General features: G+C 42.1%; 1 protein-coding gene across 2 annotated transcripts in view; it reads right to left on the bottom strand.

Annotated features, from left to right (window-relative positions):
* SCAF8 (SR-related CTD associated factor 8) overlaps positions 1 to 27,236 on the bottom strand; it is a 150,580-nt gene that overhangs the window by 52,565 nt on the left and 70,779 nt on the right. The window contains exon 21 of one of the 2 annotated variants that reach the window (XM_031504361.3): positions 10,852 to 12,020. The exons of the other annotated variant lie outside the window; for it this stretch is intronic. The gene's annotated coding sequence lies outside the window, so the exon portion shown is untranslated. Of the gene's footprint in view, positions 1 to 10,851; positions 12,021 to 27,236 lie in introns of those variants that run through there. 2 annotated transcript variants of the gene reach the window in all.

Raw genomic sequence — 27,236 nt, 5'->3', positions numbered from 1 at the left:
GAGTTCTCCTTGTGACCCACAGACTCACAAATGAGGGCACAGAGAAAAGTTGTTTCTGGAGAGAGAGGAGGGCCAACTAAAAATCCTTATGATTTAAATGTGGTGATTTGGTATAAAGATGAAGGCACAGGAGCATGTTTGAAGATGGTACAAAAGGCTGGAAAGAGAAGGAGAAGTGTGTTAGAGAGGACAGAGAGGAAGGGACACAAGAACGGGAAAGATCCTGATTTTGCTAAAGCATGAAGGAGACCACTGCCTTTCTCACTGCTTGGCCTGCAGTGAGAGCTACAACAGCTGAGGAACATACAGGAAAGCAGACAGAACCACTGACTAAATGGAAGAAAATACAAATTTTTCCAAGAGAATGAGTATTACTACCCAGGCTGCCACTCCTGTTCCAGCTAGGCATTTCTACTAGCTGTTTAACTTAGGCTTAGCTGCTTTGGCTTCAGCAACTTAATGTTTCTGTGTTTTAAGTTTAATGCCAAAGGTAGAGGTTTTCTATCTGAAACACCCCACCTGACTTAAGAGGTCTCAGAATTTCCTTTTGTTATGGCTGAATTATAATAGATCTCCTCATCTGCTCTTCTGTGTCCTGCTACAATCAATTTGGATGGTCTGCTATTTCAATCAATTTTTGGATTGAACCTTGCCTGAAAGCAGTTTCTAACCAGTGTGCCAGGGACCTACATTCCTCAGTCTCCGCCTGACTGCAGCACTTTCTTTCATTGCTCACATTACAGCTTGCCCAGTTTGAGTATTCACATTGACTTCTACTTCTCCAAGTGTCAAGGTCCCCAGGCTGTGTGAAGATAAAATGAAGTTTCTCATTTGGGAAAGTTTCTTTTTTCTTTTCCATTGGGAACAGCTGAGCAACTCCCCATTCAGTTCTCCACCTCCCAGTCTTCACACAGACAGCACGGGGACAATAACAGTTCTCTGTACAGATCCATAGCCTCTGCTTCAGGAAACATCTTTGCTCATTCTCAAATGCCCCATAAATGTTTGTGTGCTTCACAACTGTTAAATATTGTGGCATCTCAGGAAGCTGATGATGGGTGAAAGATTTGGCTTCACATCCCCTCTCAGTATCCCTTTACCAAATGCTTCAAAGGAAATTTTAACTCTTTATTGGCCATTTCAAGAAACATTTCAGTTTCTTGACATATGAAGAACAGGTCAAAAAATGCTGTTCTGTCAAGTTACAACCACATAGCATGAGGCTAAGTCACGCAGCTCAAAGAGACCAGGAGCAGTAGCAGGGAGTTCACGCACAGCCCTGCTTGGGCTAAGCCATCCTGCAGGAAAGCACCTTTGTCACTCTGCTCACACCAGGAAACTCCACGTGGGGTTTGTCCGCTCGGTAGAGACGGAGCCTGAAGTCAGCTCAGCCAGAGCTCCCAGGTGTTGCGGTGGGGAGCCGGGGCTCCTTTTCCTGCTGTCTGTCTCGGCCTGGGCGTCTGCCCCGCGGGCAGCGCAGGCTGGCCGGGCAGCAGCGCTCTGAGCGCCCGGCGCAAACGCCGGTCTCGGGCAGCCGCTGATGCCGGCCCAGCGTGGGAGCGCAGGGATGCGTGCGGGAGCTTGGCTGCCGCCGGGCAGCCCAAGGACGGGCTCGGCTGCGGAGGAATCCTGAGGAATGCAGAAAATTCCTGCTATAAAGCTGCTAATGGTAGCTGCAGGAGAATATGTCACTTCCCATGGAAGTAAAGACAGAATGGGCTGTAAAATACGGATTAAAAGTGGCGTTTTAATGTTTATTCAAGTTTTTTCCCTCCATGTTGCTGCGTGAATGGCTCACTCAAGTAACGGGGGAAAGGGATGATATGACTGGAATACGAAATCCTCGAGACCGCCTCAGGAGCACACAAGCTGTTCAAAACCCCTCTTTCCTCAGCCCTCGCCTCCCCAGATTGTATTTTCCCCTTTTCTTTGAGTCGCTTGGAATCGCTGGGAGCGGACAGCGCCGGTCCCTGAGGGCGGGCGGGAGCCGGCACCGCGGCCGGCCAGGGGCGCCCTCCCGTGGCGGCCACGGGGAACAGCAGCCGCCGCCCGGATCGCTCCCCGGGAGCCCGGGACAGCCCGGGACAGCCCGAGACAGCCCGGGACAGCCCGGGACAGCCCGGGATAGGCCGGGACAGGCCGGGACAGCCCGGGACAGGCCGGGACAGGCCGGGACAGGCCGGGACAGCCCGGGACAGGCCGGGACAGGCCGGGACAGGCCGGGACAGCCCGGGACAGGCCGGGACAGGCCGGGACAGGCCGGGACAGGCCGGGACAGCCCGGGACAGGCCGGGACAGGCCGGGACAGCCCGGGACAGCCGGCACCGGGACAGCCCGGGACAGCCCGGGACAGCCCGGGACAGGCCGGGACAGCCCGGGACAGCCCGGCACGGCCGGCACCGGGACAGCCCGGCACGGCCGGCACCGGGACAGGCCGGGACAGCCGGCACCGGGACAGGCCGGGACAGCCCGGGACAGGCCGGGACAGCCCGGGACAGCCCGGGACAGGCCGGGACAGGCCGGGACAGGCCGGGACAGCCCGGGACAGCCCGGGACAGGCCGGGACAGCCGGCACCGGGACAGCCCGGGACAGCCCGGGACAACCCGGGACAGGCCGGGACAGCCGGCACCGGGACAGCCCGGGACAGCCCGGGACAGCCCGGGACAACCCGGGACAGGCCGGGACAGCCCGGGACAGGCCGGGACAGCCGGGGACAGCCCGGGACAGGCCGGGACAGCCCGGGACAGCCCGGGACAGGCCGGGACAGCCCGGGACAGCCGGGGACAGCCTGGCACAGCCGGCACCGGGACAGCCCGGGACAGCCCGGGACACCCCGGGACAGGCCGGGACAGCCGGCACCGGGACAGCCCGGGACAGCCCGGGACAGGCCAGGACAGCCCGGGACAGGCCGGGACAGCCCGGGACAGCCGGCACCGGGACAGCCCGGGACAGCCCGGGACAGCCCGGGACAGCCCGGCACGGCCGGCACCAGGACAGCGACCCGCGCCGCACCGGCCTCGGCACCAGCGCACACCCTGGCAAAAATCTCCAAAAAAACCAACAAAGAAAGAGCAAAACCAAAACAAGAAAGCAAACAAAAATCCCCAAACAAACAAACACCCAAAAACCACCCAAAAAACCCGACCTCAAAGAAGTGATCCACGAAAAAGGAAACAAATCTGAAGTCACTTTGATTCCCAAAGTATGAAAAGATTTAACAGTGCCAGTTGACGGGGGAAAAACAGAAAAAAAATAAAAGGGAAAAAAAGGGAGGAAAAAAGTGGTAGGTTTACATCAGCTTGAAGGAAAATATACTTGGACAAACAGCCCTTGCTTTGGAGCAAGAGCTCTTTTGAGGGGTGTTTTTATTCAAGTTTCCCAATGAATGCAATCAGTTGCTTTTTCTTGTCTAAACTTTGACTGAATACATAATGTCATTTAGCTACTAATTGGCTCCCTTACTTTTATTCAGAGACCCGGGGAATGCTGCCAAAGATCCCTCCCGTCTGGAGTCCACAGTGGCAACAGCCCAGCTCCCAGGCTCTGCTCCAGCCCTTTAACTTTTGGCAAATCCATCGGGACACACTGTCTGCTCCTGGCCTGGCAGGGGTGCCTGCCACCACGGCCCATGGGTCTCAGCAGGAAGGGTAGCAAGTTCTGGAGCTCAGAAAGGAAGGGAAGTTCCACCATCCTGCCCCTAGAAAGACCTGGTAGATGCAAAGTGCCAAACGTGGCAGAAAACTGCTTTTAAACTCACCAGAGTGACAGTCCTCATCCATAAGAGCATAGACCTGCCATTTAAAAGCACACTCTAAAAGCATGTACAGCACTTACAAAGATGTTCTGAAATAAATATGAAATTATTCCTAAGAACCTGGACATTTTAAGAAGAAGAATGAAGAGTTAGGCTAACAGGAATATGTGGTAGTAAAGGGAACAGCAAAGAATCAGTATTTTTTATATGGCATAATATTCTAAATAGCCTAAGACTGAAGTTAAACTTTATTACAAAACCCTTCTCAGTAGCTGTCTACATCAGAATGCTTTTCTGTGCTGCTGCATCTCTGACCTCAGAGGTTGCTCTTTGATTTACCCTGGAACATGGCAGCTGCTTTGCTAGAAGTGGGCATCAAAAGACCAGAGGTGGCCACATGCTCACACTGGCCCTGCTATGGCCAACTGCCCCAAAAGAACCTAAACAGCTTTGCCACAAAGCACTGACCGACACTTCCAGGGCCAGCACCACTCATTATAGCTTTAATGAAGCAGAACTGGTCAATTACTTCAACTCCATAGCATTGCCATGACTCAGGGTATGGTTTTACCTCTCCTGTGCACAGAAACACAGCAGGAATGGGAGGAAAAACCTACAGGGCACCAAGCCAGGTAAACATGTCATTGACTTTGAAGTTGCCTTTCCAAACTGGAATGGCAGCATTCATCATCTGAAGTGCTACCGCTGCTGAAGAGGCTTCATCTTTCAAATGGCCTCCATGTGTTTCTATTATTTTTCATTGTTCTTGAGTAAAAACCAGGAATCTTAAGGGCAAGAAAGCTTTTGTTTAGTCTCAAAGCCTGATGTGCTCCAGGAACTGCTGTAAACTTATTTAAGGTAACAACTGATTTTTCCTTTTGGGATACAGAAAGATTAGAAATATGATTATTGCAGAAAAAATGAATTGTGCTATTCTGTATCTCTGTGTTTGCTTCTTGTGTCTTTTGGGTTCAGCTGTTGATAGCCTTGCATATTTAGGACTAATTGATTCCCATTGGCTTAAATAGGGAAAGAACCTGCTATGTAACTGTACACACTCACAGGACATGGATACCTTAATCATCCAGGACACTATTTTCTCCCTTGAATTTCTATGTTTACACTGGCTCACAACAAGTTCAGTTACATACGGATGCCATCATGATGAGATGAGAGTTTCCATGTGTGGCAAATATCCATGATTTTCTGCATAGCAGTTTGTGTCTCTGCTGTGCACTGATAGGTATTTATCATCCTGAATCATCGTCCCACTGCAGTTTGTGCGAGCTTTGCCGTGAACTTCAAGAAGCAATTGAACTACAGGAATTCAGTGTACAATTCTTAGCACAAGTTTATCCTACAAATCAGTGCAGGCACATACTCTGTACTATTACAGGAAGAAATAATGCAGTGATTGTACACAAGAAGGGCCCAGGGCCTGGAATGTAATTCATTACAGAACTAATTTGTACAGGTTCTCCTATTGATTGTCTCTGCCACGGCACACAATGCTTTCCAAGACTGCTTTGATTTATCACCTAATATATGTTGTTTAGTGCTTCTGGAGCTCCTGAATTTATGCCTATGGATAAAGAGAAAAAAAATAATCACCATCTCAGGGTTGGAAATCCTTAAAAACAAATACAGAACACTGACAGCACAGAAAATGGAGCCTCATCACTGACTGTATTTTATAAACTGTGACATTTGGGAAATCCAGTGTTCTGGCCCGGAGATGGGATGGACTGCCCTTAATGATGAATCACTGCTCTGGCATTCCCTGCAGAAGTTGACTGTAAAACTGCCTGAGAAGTGGAGCTAGAGTGGGAATGTGTACCCTTCTCTTTGGACATTACATTAACAGCTAAGTAAATGTCATGCTTTTCTTATTGTAACAGCACTTGAAATCAGCTTTGTGAAGTTAAGCTGCATTAGTGAGTGAAGAGGTGACAATTTCAAAGCTATGCTAACAAGCCTTTCTCTTACTGTGTCACTGTGAGAATGCCCATGGAAAAAGAATTGGCTGATGTACACAATATGCATTCAAAAAAAAAAAAAGATTAAAAAAAAGCCCCAAAACAACAAAAAATATTCCTCTGAGTGTCTTCCAGATAGAGATGACAATTATTGTTCAGACTCTGCAGGGGTAGTTTTACTTATACTGGAGGCCATTCCTGTTTCCCCTGCTGAGGAAAGGAGTGATTTCAGAAAAAAACATGACTGGTCCCACCTCTGCCAACTGGTGGCTTCTTTGGAAAGCCTATTCTCCAGGTCTGTTAGTGCTTCAGTACTTACCCAAGCTACAGAAAGCCAAGGTATTTGCACCTCACATCAGCCATGGAGAACCAAGCACAATTTTGGGCAGGGCTCTCGAGAGACAAACTGCAGAACAGCATTTCTGAGTGCTTAATACACACAGTGCTGGGGAGTAGGAGGGGCTGTGACTTCAGACAGGGTCTCCCAGCTGGAAAGCACACAGCTCACTGCCTTAGCTCACCTGGACTCACTTTTACATTCTGACATTTATTTTGCAGCTCTTTTGTTGACAAATAATAAAACCAAAACCAAAATAAACCAAACAGAACCTGGGCCTCCTGAAGACTTTTGATACAAAATCCAGCTGATAAAATCTGCTACACATAAAGCTCTGGGGAAAGAGTTCCTGAAACTCTCCAAATGTGTGTTGTACATGACATTCCAGTGTCACAGCAAAAACAATACTTCTGGGTTAGGAATCTGACCTGGATATCACATGTAGTTTTGGCTATTTTTCAAAACAAAACTTCTTATAAACAAACAAACAAACACTCTCCTGGTTTTGGCTAGTTTCCAAAATTTTACTGGGGGCGATAGGTTTCAGCAATTTTGAATATGTAGTTACTAATTTTGTAAAGAATGGATTTAATAGGAAGCTTTGTGCCTAAATAAGGAATGTAAGGGATTTTTTTTGTTGTTCAGTCTGAACTTACACAGTTGAGATTTAAAAGAAAATGTCATTATTTGACTGACTTTCACAAGACACAATTGAAATTGTTTTTTTTTTGACACCTGATGATGGTTAGAGACCTGAGCTGACAGATCCCCATGAGACAAACTCTCTAGTTTGAAGACAAAGTGAATATTGGTGTCAAAAGAGAGTGGTGGCTAGGAAAGGAATCTGGGATTAGGTAACAGAGTGCTCCAGGTCATTTGATTATCAGCTTTGAGGTCCTTCTGATCCTCCACAGAGCAGGTCAGCAACAAATCCCCACATCAAGCACATCCCTTTTGCCTGCACCAGGACATCACCACCCTTTGAATGGTCAAGAAGTTTGACTTAAGTGTTCCCACAGCCAGTGAATCCACCACACTCCTTAGGAACTCAGTACAATAATTAGTTATTGCTTTGAAAATGCAGCATATTGCCAATGCAGACAGCTACAGGCCAGTTCCCATTCAGTGCCTGCAATCACTGTGACGGCTCTGCTGTCCCCAGGAGCAACAATGAGCTAGGAAAAGCTTCCCCTCTCCTGCCAAAGCTCATCTGCCATGAAATGTGCCTTGTGGGGCCATGGGGGGACAGTGCCTTCTGCCTCGCAGCAACTCTGGCAGCAGGCACCTGCAGGTAGGTCAGGCAGGGCACAGATCCCACAGCCCTCTGCAACCACTGCCTCCTGCTTCTACATTCAGGAACTTTTCACTGAACAGTTTGACCTGTTTCCCTGTGAGTTGGAAGGTGGTAACATTTTCAGACTGGTCTTTCTTTTGAAGTTGATCAAACATTTTTCTATTTATTTCTAGTGGTAGTATCACAAAGGTAGAAAATGTTTCAAAGCTCTGTGCTGGCAACAGGGAGCCTTGGTGAAAAGTGGAACTTCCAGCTCTGACATGGAGTTAAAGAAAACAGTGATAAGATCTGGCCCTTCACAGCGATTCCTGGAGGGCAGTTAAGGTTATCATATAGGATAATGCAACATAATTGTTTCTTGCAAGATGCAGAGGGCATGGGTGCAGAACTCTCAGAGCACCTGAGGTGAAGCTACTGACAGAGGAGCTCTCTTCACACAGAAGGCAAATGCAGCAGGGAGTGACAAAAATCATGTGATAACTACTTAAGTAAGATTCCTTACATGATTATTAGTTTTCTATTATTGATTGCAGTGAAGCAACATCTTGTGAAATATCCATGAAGTTACTTAGCTCTCTGGTGACTTGGTTTATCTATTTACACGTTAGAATAAATGATACTCTGCCTGCAAACTTGTCTGAGACTCCCTTAGTATTTGACAACATTTCACAGAATCATAGAATGGCCTGATTTGGAAGGGATCTTAATGATCATGTAATTCTAATCTCCTGTCATAGGCAAGGATACTTTTCACTGGACCAGGTTGCTCAGACCTCCATCCAACCTGGCCTTGAACACTTCCAGCAATGGGACATCCACAACCCCACTGGGCAACCTGTTTCAGTGCCTCACCTCCCTCACAGTAAGGAACTTTCTCCTAATATCCAAGCTAAACCTAGATTACTAGATGGAAGTTGCAACAGAGAATTTAAAAAGTAAGGTCCATAATTTCTTATGAAACATGATCATGGTTTCTAAAACACTTGAGACACTTGAGCTTTTTTGAGTAATAGCTAACAAATATAACCGGGTGACAAATATAACCAGATGACTACTGGTGGGGTTTTCTGTGTATGCATAGTCTGAATCAACAGTAGCCTATACACACACAGGTAGTTCAAACCCAAGGGAATGTAAGAAATCTAAAGCAAGCTGATGTTTAAAAAAGCCTGTGCTATCACAGCAGTGCAGACTGCAGCAGGAATAGAACTGCAGCCACAGGTAAGATTTGGTGTGCTCAGAGACATGTCATTGAAACCCCAGTTGTGACCTAGAGAGTATACTGTTTCTTTCATGTCTAGTGCCCAAACAATGCTGGACAAAAGACCTGTCTCTAAATCTACAATTTATTTCAGGTCTGGGCTCTGAGCAGATGTTCTTATTCTTTGAATGGATTATTTTCTGCTAAAGAAATCACTTAAGACCATCTTATTTGAATGTGAAGTCCATATTCACACCTTACATTCAGTCAGGAAAACCAACCTCTTGCCTGCTAAGCTACACAGTCCACATTTAGTATCTGTTCTAATTGAGCAAATACTGAATTGCTCCAAGTCATCAAAATCAGCTAATACTGTTTGTGAAGCCAGCACTGCCCCCATTCAGATGTTTAAAACTGCCAGAAAATAATGACTTTTGAAACTTTCCTTTGAAGCAGACTGAAGAGACGGGTGCACTGCAGGTCTCTCCATATTCATGTCCCTTCACAAAGAAGGGCTTGTCCAGATGCCAAGGAAAAGCATGGAGAGGCATCTCAAAAGGGATTCATCCAAAGAACAAAAAGCTTCAACCTTTGCCCTTACTGGAGTGCCAAGAGGTTTGCCTGTTTTGTTGTGTTTTGTTTTTCAATCACTCCTTCAACAGATGGGCAACAGCCACCCATCTTGTCAGAAAAGTTCGCTCAACGGGACAGTCAAACTTCAGCAGCCTCCGGTACAGACAAAAAGCCATTTCTCCAAAATAAGGCCCTGCTCTTGGGGCAATTCATTCTTGTCATTCATATTCAAATGGTGTCATGGTCAAGCTCAAGCATGTACAGTTTTGGTGGGTCCAGCTGTTCACATACTGAGCATAAACCTCATTAATAGCTCAGGGTCTGCTAGCAGAGCAGGCTTGTGCTGCCCTTGTACTGCTGTGGCCCACAGCTTTCGCTTCTGTTTTTCTGAAAACATTTTGATATTCAGAGTAATCTGAATGGCAAGAATGTACTCCTTTTGTGGCATTGTATTTTTCTGGTACCGCAAATACTGCCACTGCACAAGTAATTTTAAAGATGCCATTAATATTATTTTCTAAGGATTTAGATAATTTCCAGTACTTTATTTTCTTTGTGGTGTTACTGAATCAAGGAACACCCTTAGCCATAGGGAAGCAATGCCCTGAAACAGAAAGTTTAGGTAATAAGATCAGTAAATTCACAGAGGCACTTGAGGATATGGGTCTTCTATCAGTGTAAGCCATATTAAAACTAAACTGCTGATAAAAAGGTGCTTCTTCCCACCCTTGCCCCGGTGTTAGAGTTGGCACATGAGCAAACTCTTACACAAGGATGTTTTCAGTCACACCAGGAAGCCTCTTAGGTGTGCAGCTCTTTGAGGCAGGTAGTGGGAAGGTGTGAGCAGGGCAGAAGGTGAGCAGGAGCGCTACCTTAAATTAGCTGAAATTGGTCAGGGAACTGCTCTGAGATGCTGCTGTCTGCCTCTGTTTGTGTTTAAATGCACTGGTATGGATGTCACTGCAGTGAGCACTCCACCATCCACATGCAGCTACATCAGATGCAGGATAATAGTGATGACCAACTAAAAGACTTTAAAGGTCAGAGGTGCTCTGTTGATAGGAATTCAGGTATTTGCTATGAGCTAACCATAGTGGGACAAACCTCTGCTATAATGCAGCGTGGCTAAGATAGCCTTGTCAGGACCACATTCATTTTTTAAATACCATGAGCGATTTTTGCTCACACAAACTTAACTGCTACATGAAGAACATTTTTATAATTTAAAGCTTTGTTTTTGGAGAATAAGAAGCAGGAAGTAAAAAGAATCTGATTGATTGGCTTTTGAACTGTGCTGTACAGCACAGCTGTGTGTTCAGCACAATATATCACACACAGCAAATCAAAGCCAGCTTAGCCTCAACTTTTCTGCAGCTTTTTCCTCCAATACATTTGCAGGATTACTAATTAATAGAGACCAGATGCCAAATACTTGAACATGGCCTTAAATCAAGGATGCAAAGAGACTGATCTCCTTATTGTCCTGGGGGATCATGTGCAAATTGAATTTAAGCATTTATTTTGATTTGTTAACATTTTGTATCTGCCCTCTAATCTGCTGTAAATAATAATATAAAGGAGAACAAGGTTCAACCACACAAATACATTCCTTCCTAAAAATATTGCCAAATCTTCTAAGCACAGCAATGAGCAGGACTCCAATTAAAGACTTGCAGATACAACATAAAAATAGAGAAAATGATGAGGAAAAAAAATTTTGAATTTAGATCTTTATTATACAGGCCCAGAGCTGTGGTCACCATGCAGTTACACTGTAATGAGAATGATTTTGCTGAAAGGTTCTCACTAAACAAACGTAAAGAGACCACAGACTACAGCATTCCAAATAACTGACACTTTAATTTTTGAATGAGCAAAAATAAATAAAGGAATGGCAAGTATGTCCTTTTCACATATGTTGGGGCATATACATATTCCTTCTTTTCTATAGCTATTCAAGAGACAAAATTAGCAAGTACCTCCCAAAAACACAGACCTTTTGTGAGATGGCTCAGCTAACTTTTAGCTGTTTTTCTCTCCTTGGATATTAGATCAAACACACATTTAGATTGGTGCATATGCCAAAAGAAGAAATGCAACGTGGGGGGGGGTTGTATTTAATTTCTACTTCCTGCCTTTTCCTTCTCCTTTACGGAGAAGTATCAGGGAGTAATTTGAGACATCCTGTCAAATAAAAGCCCTAGAAGTTTTCCCTTCTAGTTTTTCATTATAATCTCATATTTAAGGATTAATCACAAATTTTAAAAGGTTGAGGTGTCTTACACGGAATTAATAATCTCTGGAATACAGATAGCCACAGTGAAGAGGTGCACATAGACTGCACATATAGTATTATCTAAAAGTGGTTATCTTTAAAAAAACAAAACTTTTTAAAAAATCTGTAGATCAAAACAAAGCATGTCTTATTCCCCACAGGATTTTCTTGCAACCTGTTCTTCAATTATTTGCACTAGGAGATGCTACAAATGATATTAGTTACAATATACAATATACAGTCCACTGTCATCTTCTGGTCCAGCAGAAGAACCTGTCTTTTCGATGGATGCAAAACTGTTCATCTGAGCAGATCATCCTCAACAGCACAAATATGGTTTAGAAATTCATAGAATTTATTGTTTTAATTTATAAAATTAAGCCTGCCCCAGACAGGTAGTACTGGTGTGTAATATTGCCATCCCTGGAGTCTGTCAAAAACAGGGTACTGAGGTGCTCAGAGCCGTGTCCGAGCGCAGCGCTGGGATCCTTCTGGCACTCCAGACCCAAGGTCGATGGGATGTGATGCGTGCTAGAACGTGGGCGCACTTCTCACTTAGCTCTGCAGAGCCCGGGACATGGTAAGCTGCCAGAACTTCCTTCATCTTGCCTGTTGACAAAAGGAACAATAACTAGTCATCACTGGTTGCTGGAGTTTAATTCCAATTTTTAAAATGTCTTATAAATTAGACTTCTTTTTTTTTTCATCCATGCAATAGCAAATGCTTCATTAAGAAAAGATTTGGGATAAAGTTGACGGTCTCCCTGTTAGCCACACAATGATTATGAGAGAGAAAGGCCTTATACAGTAGTATGGTTCCTAAAACATTAACCAGGATTAAACATACCATTATCTAGAAAATAAATGTCAAGTAGCTTAGTTTTTTAAAAATATCAGTATAATATTATCCCTGTAAAAATTAATTGTGTATAGCAGATTTTCTGGATTAAAGTCCTGTATTGTCTTTCTCAAACACTGTACACAAGATACAGCGTAAAGGATTAACAAACAATGGGCAAGAATCCAACAGGTTAATAAGTGGCTTATATGAGTTTGCTGTAGAACTATCTCTAACACATGTTGGTCATGTCCATTATGTATTGGTAACAGCTATAAAAGCTTAATAAATGACTCACTGAAAGGGCTTCACAGAACCAAGGGTCAAAACAGACCTCAACATTATCTGTTCTGATTTTCTACCACTTATAATTTTTTTCAGATAGTCCTCAGTGACGTCCAAAGAAAATCAAACTTTTAGTATTGCATACTAAGATAGGAAAAACTAAGAATACCTCTGATATATATATTTGTTGCAGAAAATGTAGGAGAGGCAGAGGTACCTCTGGAAGGTGATTATCCCACTCCTTCTGTAACCTCAAGAAGGTGTCCATCTTTTTCAATGGACTGTGACTAGGTTGAAGGCCAAAATTTCTTACAAGTATGAATGCATTATATCCTACCACAGACATTTGTCTATGTTCACATATTATTTCACAAAGACCATTCACAAAGCCATCAGACCCTGGTAATTTTCAATCAGTACTGACATGGGCAGAATGATAAGAAGTATAATTGCTTCAATCTAAGGTAAATACAAAAGTCATGTAATGAATTCCAGAACCAATGCTAAGTTTTGGTTACATACCCTGCAATTTTCTGGAGCTACACAAAATACTTATTTTAGGTATAATTACTATTCTTATAACTATCACATAAATAGAAATCACTAAAGGAATAGAGGTAGCAGGTAATGTGAGAACTCTTTGCTCACCCCTGACCAATGCAATACCTGCTGATGTTTGTCTAACCTATTTTTAAACATCAGCATACTTTATCTCTACTTCGTCATTTTCCACAGCCTTGCTTTCAAAATGCTTGTTTTGCTCTATGAATTTATTAAGTGTACATTCTAGCCTTTCATCCAAGCCATCAGTGAGATACTGAATATTACTGGAACAAGGAGAAAACACTTGAAAAACTCTGCTAAATGGAGTATCATTGAGAACTACCCTTTGTATCTGGTTTCCAAGTAATTTATGCGCTTGCATAATGACAATTTATTCCCAGTTTCCGTAGCACACAAGAATAGTAACAACTGAAATATTTTGCCAGACAGTCTTGTTTAAATAAAGCTGCTAATACTAGCAAACATATTTTAAGAAGAATTATATAACTTTCACGATAGAAAAATAAAACCATTATGGAAAGAAGATTTCAAGTGACAACACAGTTTTCCTAACAATTGATTTCACATCTATATGGCTACTTTTATGAAGTATGTGATTTACTGAAATATTGTTCAATTTAGACTAACAGAATTGTTTCACAGCCTTTTAAAATTTAGTTTTGTTCAATGAAACATTCCACTGAGAAAACAACAAACACATACCACTACGGTTTAGCAACAAATCAGTTGCACAACTTCACAAACTCTAGACCACAAAATTACTGTTTACTGTTTATCTTGCAAAAGACAACTTGATCAGAAATATATTGAAAAAGACTGCTAGACCAACAGCAACAGTCATATTGAGCTTTGCAAAGAAAAGGTTACTATTTATATTAATCTTTATGCAGAAACAAGGCAATTCCACAAATACAGGATGCACAGATCACTCTTCCTAACCTAATTTAGATTATTAGCAGACTTTTACTTTTTTTTTTACTTTTCACTCTGTGTTATATTTTGTTTGTGCCACCTGCGCAACTCAGAAAAGTGAAATGACTTGTTCTCCAAGGCGAAAATAGAGTCCGCAGTTCTTTCTGGACTGGAGGAACTGGAGGCCAGCAGAAACTGAAATACAACACAAAAGCCTACCTTCAATTAACACAAAATTTGATTTGGTGTTTAGGGATCTATCATGACGCATTTCTAGTGAAAGAAAAGTGAGACTGACTTCCTCTGAAAAATACGTGGTGACAGAGAGACAGCAGCATAAAGAGTACACACAAATTCTCCCAGCTTTCTCCAGTGGAAAGTAAGGAAATAGGATAAAGGACAGGTGAGCCAACCTAACTACATGATGTACAGCCTCCTGTCTGACTGCCAAGGCAGAGAGGAAATCCCACAAAAAACCTGCTTTTTACAGGAAGTCAAAAGTCCTGAAAGTGAGACAAAGCAGATGTCTGCTCCTTACGGAGAACAGCGCCAGGGATTATAAATTACAGAGATTTAGGAGATTTTATCAAGATTTTTAAACATACAGATACCAGAATTACTTCTGTCTTTTTGTCAAAGGGCTAGGATTTCCAGGAGTCAAGACTTTGCTAACAATGACAGGGAAAGAGAGACAAACTGTTCAGGCAGAGGCATTGCTGAAAGTCCAGGTAGCAGCTTGCTCAGGACCAGAAGAGCTGTTAGCTTGTTGACATGGAGAGATGTGTCATGGCAACTCCTGTCTTAAAAGATCATCATTGTTCTCTTTGCAATCCATGGCAAGCAAAAGTATCCAACCAGAGTTATCTGGAGCCAGTCAGTGACAGCAGGAGAATTTGTGCCATGCTTGCCTAAGTGCCTAACACAAGTGGCAGGAGCAGCCATGAGAGGTGTGTGGGTGTGACTCGCACTGCACAGCGCTCACTCTGTGCTACAGAGCCACAGCAGTCAGCTTTGCAGCGTGGGTGTACTGCAAGAGTAAAGTGAGACGAGTCCCACGCCTTCTTTTCAAAAGGAGAAGCAGGAGTCTGTTTTTAAATAGTGCAACGTTTGTGTGTTGGCTGACAGGGGGAAAATTAGTAACACAGCGTAATTAAGACTACAGGTTATCAAATAGAGATTAATAGAAAGTGCAAAACTTCTTCCTTTTAGCAAGCAGCATAAAACTCACATAATTTAACTGACTTTAAATTTCAGTGAAAGTTTGTGGGTAAAGACTAGATTACTGATAATGACATACCTCAATCTCTTTGTTCCTTGAGGTCAGATGTCTTAAGCTTTACACTATGGGAATGCTGATCATTGCAATATTTGAATTAAATTATGATGCCCTTGCTCCTGATGGTAGAGAAGCCTCTATCAAGATAACAATAACATTTGGAATGTCATATGTTTTGTATATATTGTACTGTCATTTATGAAGAGGCAGTAGGAAACTTGAAAATTATCAGTGTTTTCTGTGACTCAGCCTAAGGAGTCTTGGGGGAAGAAATTGCAGTAATGTTCAATATTTTAACTGTTATATTATTTTTGTACTTGTATACAAGAAGATTTTTATACTTCATTTTTAACCAAATTAAAGGGCAAATATTAAGTATTAGGATATAACTAAGAGTCCTGATATCATCAAGTTATTGGGGATATAAGACTAAAGGGAAGTTACAATGTGCTAAATTTAAACTATACTTAATTACAATGGATAATAAAGTATCTAAACCTTTAGAGAATTTATTTAAAAGTGTATTTTAAAATTAACAAGAATCTGCTAGTTTAACAACTACATGAAACTGTTTAAAAAAGTAGTGTATACTTTAAACACAAGCAGTGTATAATTTAAAACAATTTAAAGCCATTGGAAAAAAAACCTATGTAACATAACTTAATCTGAAGGACTTTCAAAGCTTTTCTGCACTGAATTTGGTGGTGCATGTGGTATCAGTTAGAAATTAACAGTCCAGTGGCACATTGCATTCAGTATGTAAAACCTTATTAGGATACCAAGTGATAATCCAGTTTCCAGTCCTCTAAAATACAGTCTGGCATCAAGTAACTTTTTATGGGAGTGGGTGAGTTCTGGGCTGAAGGAAGAATTTCACAGCCTGGAAGCTGTTTCCCTGGTGTGTGACTGAAGATGCTTGCACTGCACTGCACAAGACAACAACTGTAGCCCCCTCTGATGTTTTTACTTCCCTTCCTTTCAGGTAATCTATACCTGGAGTTTTTCACTCCATATGTATCTTCTGTCAGCAAGAATTTTGTAATCTGAACTATATCGTGCTTACAGCTGTGCAAACTTTGGCCATCTCAGTCCCTGGCTTTATTAAATACTTAGCCAGTTTTATCAGCTCCAGAGAGTGTCTCATGAGCTCCATGATGTGATGTTTTTCTGTAAAGCTTCTCCTTCTAAAGAGAGGTGTTTCTGCATTAATAGTTTTCATATTTTAGTACATTTTTCTATGCTCATAGATGAAAAGGTGAAAAACGTGATTTTTAGGTGCTGATAGGCTCAGAAGAATCTAAGAAAAGAAGAAGATAAAAGGGATTTCTAGAGGCTTTATTTTAAGAATATTATTTTAAAGCCAGTCTCATAATCTTGGAAGGCACAATTTTTGAATATTTGGCATTTGGGTGACACGAAACATCCAAATATACTGTCTTCCAGCTTTGCTGGTTGACGCAAATATCCTGCTCTGCCTTTCCATGATGGAGAGAAAGATTTAAGTTTGTTTGGGGGTATGCCTACACACTTACATGACTGAAACTTGATCATGAGCCAACTCTTGACATACTTGCTAGAACACTTCATCAACATTCAAGCCAGTGTTCATTGGTGTGGCTACAGAATGGCAGATGGTTCGAGCTGGAAACTGCAAACAGCACTTCAAGGTGTTAATGAAGAACAGCCTTAATCTCTCCACAGCTGAGCTCGACTGCAGGAATGCTTCTGGTTTGCTTCAAGGCAAAGGCACATCCATAAACACAGCAGGAGCACTTCAAGCCAACCCTTTTGGTATGCACTGAGGCTGTGAAGCTGTGAGGACAAGCTCTGGGTGCTGAGAGCCGGCAGGCATGGTGAGAGCATCCCCACAATAGGCACAGGTTCTGTGGGAGAGCTGGGAGCCAACAGTGTGACTGCAGCCGTGCTGCATCAGTCCTGCAGAAGCCTTAAAATAACCTGGACCTCTTCAGCTTGCAGGAGCTGGGTCAGCCTGCAGGTGCCTGTGACTGATTCAGGGGGCTGTTTGCTGTCAGGGTCTCAGAGAACAGAATTTGTCCCAAAGTGCTGTTCTGCCCTGGTGTGAGCCACTGGGAAGGGAGCACTTGGCACCAGTGCCTCTTTCACCCAAGATGTTGCTGGGTGGGTTGCATGTCTCTGCCTCCCACTTATGGGGCTGAGTTCTGTTCCTGTAAATGGGCACATTGGGACAAAACAAATAAAAAGCCATTGCACAATCACTGAGTATCATCTGCAATTGGCTAATAAATTGTATGCCAGCAGGACATAGCAGCTCCCTGTACTATTCTCAAAGCAGTAACTCCTGGCTAGGCTTCTAGCAGCATGGAGGAAGTGAGCTGAAGCCCAAATCAGTAACCCTACCCTGAAATGGACTGGAAGCTCTTACACCTCTCTGGGTGTTTGTCAGGGCTGTGACACACTGATGGCTTGTGGCAATCCTGAGACAAACCAAAGCCCCAGGATTTTTCTTTTCTCTCACAGCTGAAATGTCTTATTTTTTTTTTTTTTTACTGAATACCCATGAGCTTCTGGTCCCTGACAGCAAACTCTGGAGCATGCAAAACAGCCCACAGCCCTTTACTATGTGGAACAGGAGGGGTACAAAGTAGGGGTACTACTTTGAAAGGTCTTAGCATGCAGGCCTCTCCCATTCCTTTCCATTAACTGCATTAACTGGCCAAGCTCTATCCTAATTTTTTTAAACATCTTTTTACTTACTGTTCCTGAAGTTCATTGCTCTGATGACTAGAATTTTTTTTTCCCTAATTTGAAGCTTGCATTTTCATGATCAATTTATAACCCTGAGGTTTGTGTTTACAATAAGGATATTTTCTCCTTTTTTGTGTATGCACTTCTTGGAGATGGTTAGAGAGACTGTATTCATAATCTCTTTCCTAAATTTCCTTTTATTGTGTTAAGTCAACATCTGTTAGCATCCTCTTGCCTCTTGGCTTTCCAGTTCTTTCCCTAGCTTGCTTCTCAGTGTCTTCCACTTTTTGATTTAATCTTGCTGGAAAATGAGTGATGATATTTTATCCTACAAAGTTCTGTTTAGGAGAATGGCTGACAGATTCCCTTGGAAGGCAGTTGTGAAGGGCAAAGGAATCCAGGAAGGCTGGACATTCTTCAAAAGAAAACACCTTAAAGGTGCAGGAGCAGGCCATTCCCACATGTCAAAAGATAAGCTGTCAGGAAAGAAGACAGGCTTGGCTGAACAGAGAGCTTCAGCTGACATTCAGGAGAAGATGAAAAATCTATAATCCTTAGAAGATGTAGCAGAGAATTCCAGATCACTACAGGGATCTTGTGAGGTTATGTGGACAGAAAATTAGAAGGGCCCAAACCCAACTAGAACTTAATCTGGCTACAGCTATAAAAGACAATAAAAATGCTTCTTAAGGAGAAACTCCATCTTTTTCTGGATTTGGGGTGAAATACAGCCACAAAGTATGAGGAAAAGGCTGAGGTACTTCATATCTTTGCCTCAGTCTTTAATAGAAGGACCAATGGTTCTCAGGGTACCTAGACTCCTGAGCTGCAAGACAGGGATAGGGAGCAGATTGAAGCCTCTTTAAGGGGAAATTGTTACACCCCTTAGACAGACACAAGTCTATGGGCAGGATGGGATCTATTCAAGGATACTGGAAGTGCAGGCAGAAATGCTCAACAAGCCACTTCCCATCATTTATCACTAGTCCTGGTTTACCAGTGAGGTCCCAGATGACCCGAAGTTGGCAAATGTGATGCCCATCTATGAGAAAGATTGAAAGGAGAATCCAGGGACCTAGAGGCTTGTCAGCCTGACCTTGGTCGCAGGGCAAATCATGGACCAGGTCATCTGGAGTACCTGTACATGCCATATACGATGTACAGGACATCCAGGGGATTAGACTTAGACACTGTGGCTTTATGAAAGGCAGGTCTTGCTTGATCAATTTGGTCTCCTTCCATGGCAAGATGGCCTGCTTAGTGGATGAGGAAAGGTCTGTGCTTGTTGTCTACCTGGATTCTGACAACATTTCCCACAGCACTCTCCTAGAGAAACTGGCTGCTCCTAGCTTGGACAGGCGTTCCTGCACCGTTCACTGGGTTAAAAACCAGCTGAAGGGCTGGGCCCAGAGTGGTTGTGAATGGAGTTCATCCAGCTGGTGGCCAGTCACAAGTGGGATTCCCCAGGACTCAGTGTTTGAGCCAGTCCTGTTAAATACTTTTATTGATGTTCTGGAGGAGGACATCAACAAATCCTTAGTTAGTTTGTAGATGACACCAGGCTTGGTGGGAATGTTGATCTGCTAGAGGGCAGGAAGGCTCTACAGAAGGATGGTCCCACAGGCTGGACCAGTGGGCTGAGGCCAGTAGCACGAGGTCCAACAAAGCCAAGTGCCAGGTCTTGGGGCGTCACAACAGCCCCATGCAGGGCTACAGGCTGGGGAAGAGGGGCTGGCAAGTGGCCTGGCAGAAAAGGACCTGGGGCTGCTGGTCAACAGCAGCTGAGCACGAGCCAGCTGTGCCCAGGTGGCCGAGAAGGCCAATGGCATCCTGGCCTGGATCAGCAATGGTGTGGCCAGCAGGACCAGGGCAGGGATTGTCCCCCTGTTCTCAGCACTGGTGAGGCCACACCTCAAGTTCTGTGTTCAGTTTTGGGTCCCTCAATATAAGAAATACACTGAGGTGCTGGAGCATGTCCAGAGAAGGGCAACGGAGCTGGGTGAAGGGTCTGGAGCACAAGTCCTGTGAGGAGTGGCTGGAGGAGCTGGGGGTGTTTAGCCTGGAGAAAAGTAGGCCCAGAGGAGACGTCATCACTCTTTTTAACTCCTTGGAAGGAGGCTGTAGCCAGGTGGGATGAGCCTCTGCTCCCAAGTAACAAGCAACAGGAGAAAAGGAAAAAGGTCAAGTTGTACCAGGGAAGATTTAGATTAGATCTTAGGAAAATTTTCTTTATGAACAGGTTGTCAAGCATTGGAATTACCTTCCCAGTGAAGTGTTTGAATCCTCATCCCTGTAGGTATTTAAAAGACATGTAGAAGTGGTCCTTAGGGATGTAGTTAGTGGTGGACTTGGCAAAGCTGGGTTAATGGTAGGACTTGATGAACTTAAAGGCCTTTTTCCAACCTAAGTGATTTTATGATTAAGACACTGCTAACTTCACTTTCTCTGCTGAGTCACCTTGCTTGATATGTCCTAAGATTGCATTTCACCTTTTTTTTTTCATGCAACTGCACCAATAGCTCAGAAATATATCATAACTAATAAACATACTTTTTTATTCTCACTTGTTTTGCTGTCTCCAAGAAGGAATTGTAGAAACTTAACTTCATTGAACACTCAACTTCATATTTGTACTACTAAATTTTATTCTGATCTTGCAGCATCCCCTTTGGATGAAAGGTACCCACGCATCTGCTAGGGTTTTGTCAATCTGCAGAATGAATGTGTTTCCTCTGTGCACTCTGCTGTCTAACAATTGTATTTTCTGCCTGGTCTTAGCCATGTACTGGAGACCATTAGCCTGCTTCCCCACATGCCCTTCACAGTTCTCATTTTGTAGTGGAAGCCCTGTTTCAAATTGCCACAGTATGAGAATTACATCCCTGGTGAATTAGAAATGCATGGATAACCAGAAAAGGTGAACCTTACAACATGGAACTTCTTTAAAGATCCTAAAAATTGCTTTAAAATATCAGTCTACATTTAAATGCAATTATTCATATTTAGCTTTAATTAAGGAGTTAAATAATCTTATTTTAGGTCCCAGTTAGGATTTGTCATTACTTGTGGTTTCTCTGTGACCTCAGCTGCTATTGATCACAAAGTCAGTGATTCTAGTCTGGTTCTGTCTTGTTGGGCCTGGAACTAAAAATATTTTGGCAATATTAAAATTTATAGATTATATAAACAGAATGCCTCTTACTTCCATACTCTTGTTATTCTATAAATGTGTATGTCTTGACAGTAGATCACTCCAGCATTAAATAAGCAGAAGATAATCTTCCTGTAGGTCATTTTGTTTCAGATCATTAACTCCATTTTCTAGTCAGCTGTCTCTGCAAATTCCAAAAACATTGACTCAATCTACATTGGTGTTACTTCTCATTCATTTCAGTTATTCCAATCAAATGCCAGAACATATTAAAAATACCTCAGATAATCATTATGGGATAGAGCTCCAGAGCACTGCCAAGGCTCTTCACCTGTTGATGACTACAGGCTGCTATGATGCCACCTATGGTCTCCCAATAACTTACTACTATTAAGTCCATCCTGGCAGGTTAACTGGATAACTGTTATTTTTTAAACTTTCTCTCATATTACATTTTAGGCTTTTTGGTGTGCTTAAATCTGTGTCTTTAAAAAAAAAAATTGTAATGTGCCTCTTAGCAAAAAAACAATGGGAATAACTCTGTATAAATAATTAACACAATCAGCAAGAACTTATTATTTTACCAGCTCCTGATCCCATCTTTTGTTTATGAACTCTCCATATCAAGAAACATTTCCATCACCATTATTCTCCCTTAGTTCTGACAAAGACTGATCTGGTTTTAAACACTGATAGTTACATTCTCTTGATATGTCTGCTTTTAAAATTATCTCTTTTGCAAATGTCTGCTTCTAAAATCTTGTGAAGTTCCAGTTATCAGGCATTCAATATTAGGCCCTTCAAAATGTTTTGTTTTTTCAAGTGTATAATTGTCAAAAGACACTGTTCCTTCCAAGAAATGGGGAAAAAAATTCAACTTCAGTTGTGAAAAGACAGTATTTTTTTCTAAAAAAAGACAATCGCAAGAGCTAGAGTCTGTTCCTCAGCTCCACCACAGACCACCCAATCCACAGAAAGTTATCCATCAGAATCAGTCAGCTGGGGAATGCAGCCTGTTCTGCATGCCAAGGATCTCCAGAGAGCAACACAGTTAAATTCATAAAATTCCTGTTCACCAAAGGATTTAAACCAGAAATATTCTTGCAAATTACTATAATATCTTCTTACTGTAACTACCACCAGCATTTCTGAAGAGACCCGACATTCTAGAAATAATGAAATACATTAGCAAGTTGTTTGAGACAGAGAAGATAGAGAAAATTCAGATGATCTTTGGTTTTGGATCAGATTCAACTGCCAATAATATTAAATCTAATATTAAAGATCCTTAATGCTACCTTGAAGAAATACTCTGTTTCTTGTTTTGAACAAAAATTCATCACAAAGGAAAATGCTTTTACTGTAAGCAAAGCTTTCAGTAGCCATTGCAATGGAAGTTCTAAGATATGCAAAAAAGAACAATCCATTTCAATACCAAGACAGCATTAAAAAAAACATAAGTAAAATATTGTAAGTAACATAGTATCTGTTAGGTTGGACTCTCAGGCTCATATCACAAACAGAAAAATATTGTTATCATTATTTCATTAGTAATTCTGCTAAAATGAAGAGGTATGTATTTTTTCTCTAATTTCAGAACGTATTTCCTCAGTGATCCAAATATTTGTGAAAAGGTATGTACTGCAGAGAACAAATGCATCTGACCAGAAGTAAATGTGCACAATAAAATGGAGATAATTGAGTGAGAAGGCTTAATCAATCCATAGAAAACTTCAAGCCCACAGCTACTTTGATTATTGAATTCTTACATATGTTTGTATGAGACGCATTATGTTGGTAAAAATGCAATATTCACCTAAATTATATACTTAGTATATTTCTTGTACAGTTAAAGCCTAGGAAAATTGAGTCTGGGGCCTTTAAATACCATTTCTTTGGAAATTCCTAGGAATGCAGAGGACTTTCCAAATGTAAAGTTTTGGGCTTTTTTTTGCAAGTGCAGTGCTGCCAAATATTTTTTTCCACCAAATAAATGCTATTTCAGCTGCATTTGAGCCATAATAGTGGTAGCTAATGGCCTATTCAGTTAATCATAGTTATTCACTCCCTGGAAATGTCTCAGAATATAATAAATGTCTTGTTTTCATTATGGACTCTTAAATTACAGGCATTATATAACACCCATGATATATAACCTATCTGTATGAATACAAACTGAATCCAGAATTACTCCCCTAAAGTATTTCTAGTATTTGGAACTTCCAAAGAAATAAATATGCTGTTGTTACCCACAGAGCTACTAAAATAGCACTGAAAGCAGGGTAAGAAATGGTTTTAAAAAACATTCTGGTTTAACTAAAATGTGGCTATTTGTCATCCATTTGCAGAGGTCTGAAATAACTATTACAGAATATATTTCAAACAAAGGAAATAAGAAACATACTCAAATAGCTGTACCACAGAGATCATTCCCTAAAGGAAAAAAGGGCTGCAGATACAGGATTTCAATCTTCCCCATAAGAGACAGAATAACCATAAAGTCTTCACTCTGAGACCAATCCTCTCACTGTGTGATATACCAATATAAGATGTATCTTTTTCATCTCTTTTTTTAATATTTATATAGGTTGTAGAAGTTTCTGCCAGTCTTAGCTCTGATTTGTTCACTGCTCAGGAGAGATTATATGTATTATTCTGCATGTTGACAACCTGTCCCAAGGGTAGTGTGATATATGTGTGTACATATATATATATATATATATATATATATATACACACACACACGCACACACGATATAACAGCTGGTTCTATCTAAGCACTTTGTGGTTGCCACTATATTGATGAGGCACAGAATTCCCTGTAGTTTCTTCAGGAAGTATTTCCCAGATGTATTTTAAAGGTTGCAGAATATGTTTTAAAATAGTATTTGGCTTCTGAGGTCAAGCTGTGTTTTTCAGCTGCAATTGATTTGTAGAAAGGATTAGATTGTAGGTCATAAAAGTATTCCCCTGGTTACTTAAAGAAATGAAGACAACCTTTGAAACAGTCTTCTGTTGGCTTTCTGGATGAAAGAACTCCGTGGAAGCATACAAAAACTTAGAAGACTTTCAAAATTAGAATATGGACGAAGTTTGGTATTAAACACCTCTTACTTCTCTTGGAGAAAATGATACTCAAGTATTTGCTGAAGAAGTAATTTGGCAGGCCATAAAAGACATGGGAGGCTGTTCTAGTTTTAACTTTAGTTTTGTAGAACTTTTTAGAATTTAGTGATGAAAAGGAAATAAAATCAAAGTTATTATAAAATGGAAATTTCATCGTTCCTAGGAAGGAAAGAGCAGACCAGTGCTAGAGAAGCACAGGGAATGCAGCCACAGCCAGCTTCAGAGACTAATCAAGGACAACCCCAGGCAAAGGCAATCCAGAGGGGGAAAGAGTTCAAAGGAGAGGACTAGTTTGCAGAAGGGCAGCACTAAAGCACAGCAGCAAATTAACCCAGTGCACAGTAAGTGAGCAGTGTGCTATACCAGGAGATAATTAATTACCTTAGAGCCCCAAAGGAGTAATTTAAGAGGTATCGGTAAGTACACATGCTGGGAGAACACCAAAGAATTCACCATGCAAACATGCAGAGAAAAGAAAGAGAAATGTAAGAAAAATCCTGCAATAGTGTTAGAAAAATAAATGCAGCACTGAACAACCTTACAAGTTTAAAATAAACTTTGCCAGTGAGAATACTGCTGCCATCACCTGCAGCTCAGCAGAAATCAATTTAGCACCTGAGCATTACCTTTGGTAGCTGAATTGTCAGTAACCTCAGGTCATCATATGTTGTGACAGTAACAGGCAGAGAAAAGTCTGACTCCATGCCTATTACATAACTTCTGCTTTTTATCAATTATAAAAAGGTCTTCCATGAGGTTTCTCAAAACAAGCTAATTGTAAATATGATGGCTTTTATATTTGACAATCTCACACTTTGGTGATAAAGGAAATTTGTAGCATCTGATATGATATATTAAACTGGGTGAGGTTGCAAGCAGTTTACAAGATTGGATTAGAACTCATCATAACTTTGATAATAACTGAATAACATTTGAGCTATAACTAAATAACATTTTGATAAATGTTCTGAAATTAATGCATTAGATCCACAAGGAGAATGGCAAATTACCATAGAAAGATCTGAAGGGAGTTACAGTGCAAACCCTAAGTCAGGATGCTATCTATCTACCTGAAGAAAAAGGGAGCCTGATATATAAGTAATACTGTAAGCAATATAAGTAATACTGTAAGTAAATCAAATAATTATTTTTCCCCTATCACCAGAGGCAAGGCCCTGACTGCATTACTATATCCAGCTCTGCCTACTGGGCTGTTGAAGGAAAGAGACAGTTGGAGGCAATCCAGGTAAAAGCCTGGATTGATAACAGATGTAGAAGAATGGAAGGTTGAAAGAAATAGATTGTTTTGTCTAGAAAGAGCGAAGACTAAGGGAAGACATGATAACATATTTAAAATATGTAAAGGTTTGTTATTAGAAGAGAATGATAACTAATTGTTCTCCATGTTCATCATGCAGAAGACAAGACTTAGTCTGCAGTTGTGGAGAAAAGCTTTCTAACACAAGGCCAGTCAGCCAGGCAGCAGGTTATCTACATTGCATGTAGTGGTGTCACAAGAAGCAATAGCAGTGGCTGAGACAAATCCATGTGGAGATGAGGAGTGTGCTTGGTTCTCCCTGAAAGCAGGCAAACAGCCCAGATGATCCCGTGTGAGAACCTGTCCAGCCTCATGCTCAGCCACAGAAACCAGGCACAGATCAGAGCTTTCCATCACAGAGAATGAATGCTATGATGCAAGCAACTGCCATTTGTTTCAAGATGCTTGCCAGGAAGGATGGAGCCTGTAGGACAAGGAATAAATCTCTCAAATCCATTTAACTGGTTAATTCAATTGGCTGGAAGTAGCAGAGAGCACCCACTCAGTCACCGCTGGATGCTCTTCTACTTGTTTAAGGTGCTCATGCTCACTCATATCTTTACCCCATCTTTGCTGTCCATAGCCCTTTCCAGTGGATTACAGGAGTATTATCACAGGAGTGGTTTATCTAGAGGATTCAGGTATACCCTGCTGTGGGGCCACTGCTGGAATGAGTTAGTGAATGTGTTCGATTGAGCTGAACAGGCTCTAAAAGCAGTAGGCAGGGCTGAGGCTGCAGTGATGCCTGGCAGGGACCAGGCTGGTCACCAAGGCTGTACCTAGAGAAGGCAGATGGCATGCAGAGGAAAAGGGGTGACACACCAAGAACTTGCACCAGAGATTCCCACCATGGGGGCAGCTGGCAGTCACCAAATCTCTGCCAGGGAAGACAAGCTGTGCAAGGCCACTGCATTGCAGGGGCCAACTGTCCCAGCCACCAACAGGACTGCTGTTTCCAGCTGGTTGAGAAAATAGGATCAGAAACCCCAGTATGACAGCGAGAGGGAAAGACAGGCTACATTGTGGGAACATCTGGAGTGAGGCCTGCCAGTTTTGCTGCTTTTAGAAGAGTTGAGAAGTAGAAATTAGGGAGAAAGATTGTGAAAGGTCCTATCCCTCACAGAAAGGCAAGCCTGAGTGTACAGACCCTTAAGTGGCTTCACTGTACACTACTGGATTCTCAACAGGTCTTTTTTTTTTTTTTTTTTTTTTGTTAAGAAGCATAGAATTTAATTTACATTAACTGGAATTTTCAAAAACAAAATCCTCATGTAAACTGGCAAGTGGGACTCATTGACTCACAGAGGGAGAGGCTGCATGGCAAGCAGGAGCAGTTTGGGTGTGCTGGGTTTTGCACACTGCTGTGCTGCCAGGCCCCTCCATGGGATTTTCCCTGTACTACAGTCCAACACCCTGTGCCTGACAACAACCCTGGAAAAGGTGCTCTGCCTTTGCTTGAAGATGCTCCTTCTAATGGAGAAAATCCATTTTCCAAACTACAATGAGCACAGAGTGCAGAGCAAAACATTTCCACTTCTCTTCTCTTAACCTTTAACAAAATTATCTATAAAAACCAACTACTCTCTGTTACAATAATAAAATGGAGAGCAAGGCAAACATAGCCAAAG

This window comes from Lonchura striata, chromosome 3 (assembly GCF_050655825.1).
Source record: "Lonchura striata isolate lonStrDom1 chromosome 3, ASM5065582v1, whole genome shotgun sequence".
In the NCBI taxonomy this organism is placed as follows: Eukaryota; Metazoa; Chordata; class Aves; order Passeriformes; family Estrildidae; genus Lonchura; species Lonchura striata.
This window is presented reverse-complemented; position numbering and strand designations above follow the sequence as displayed.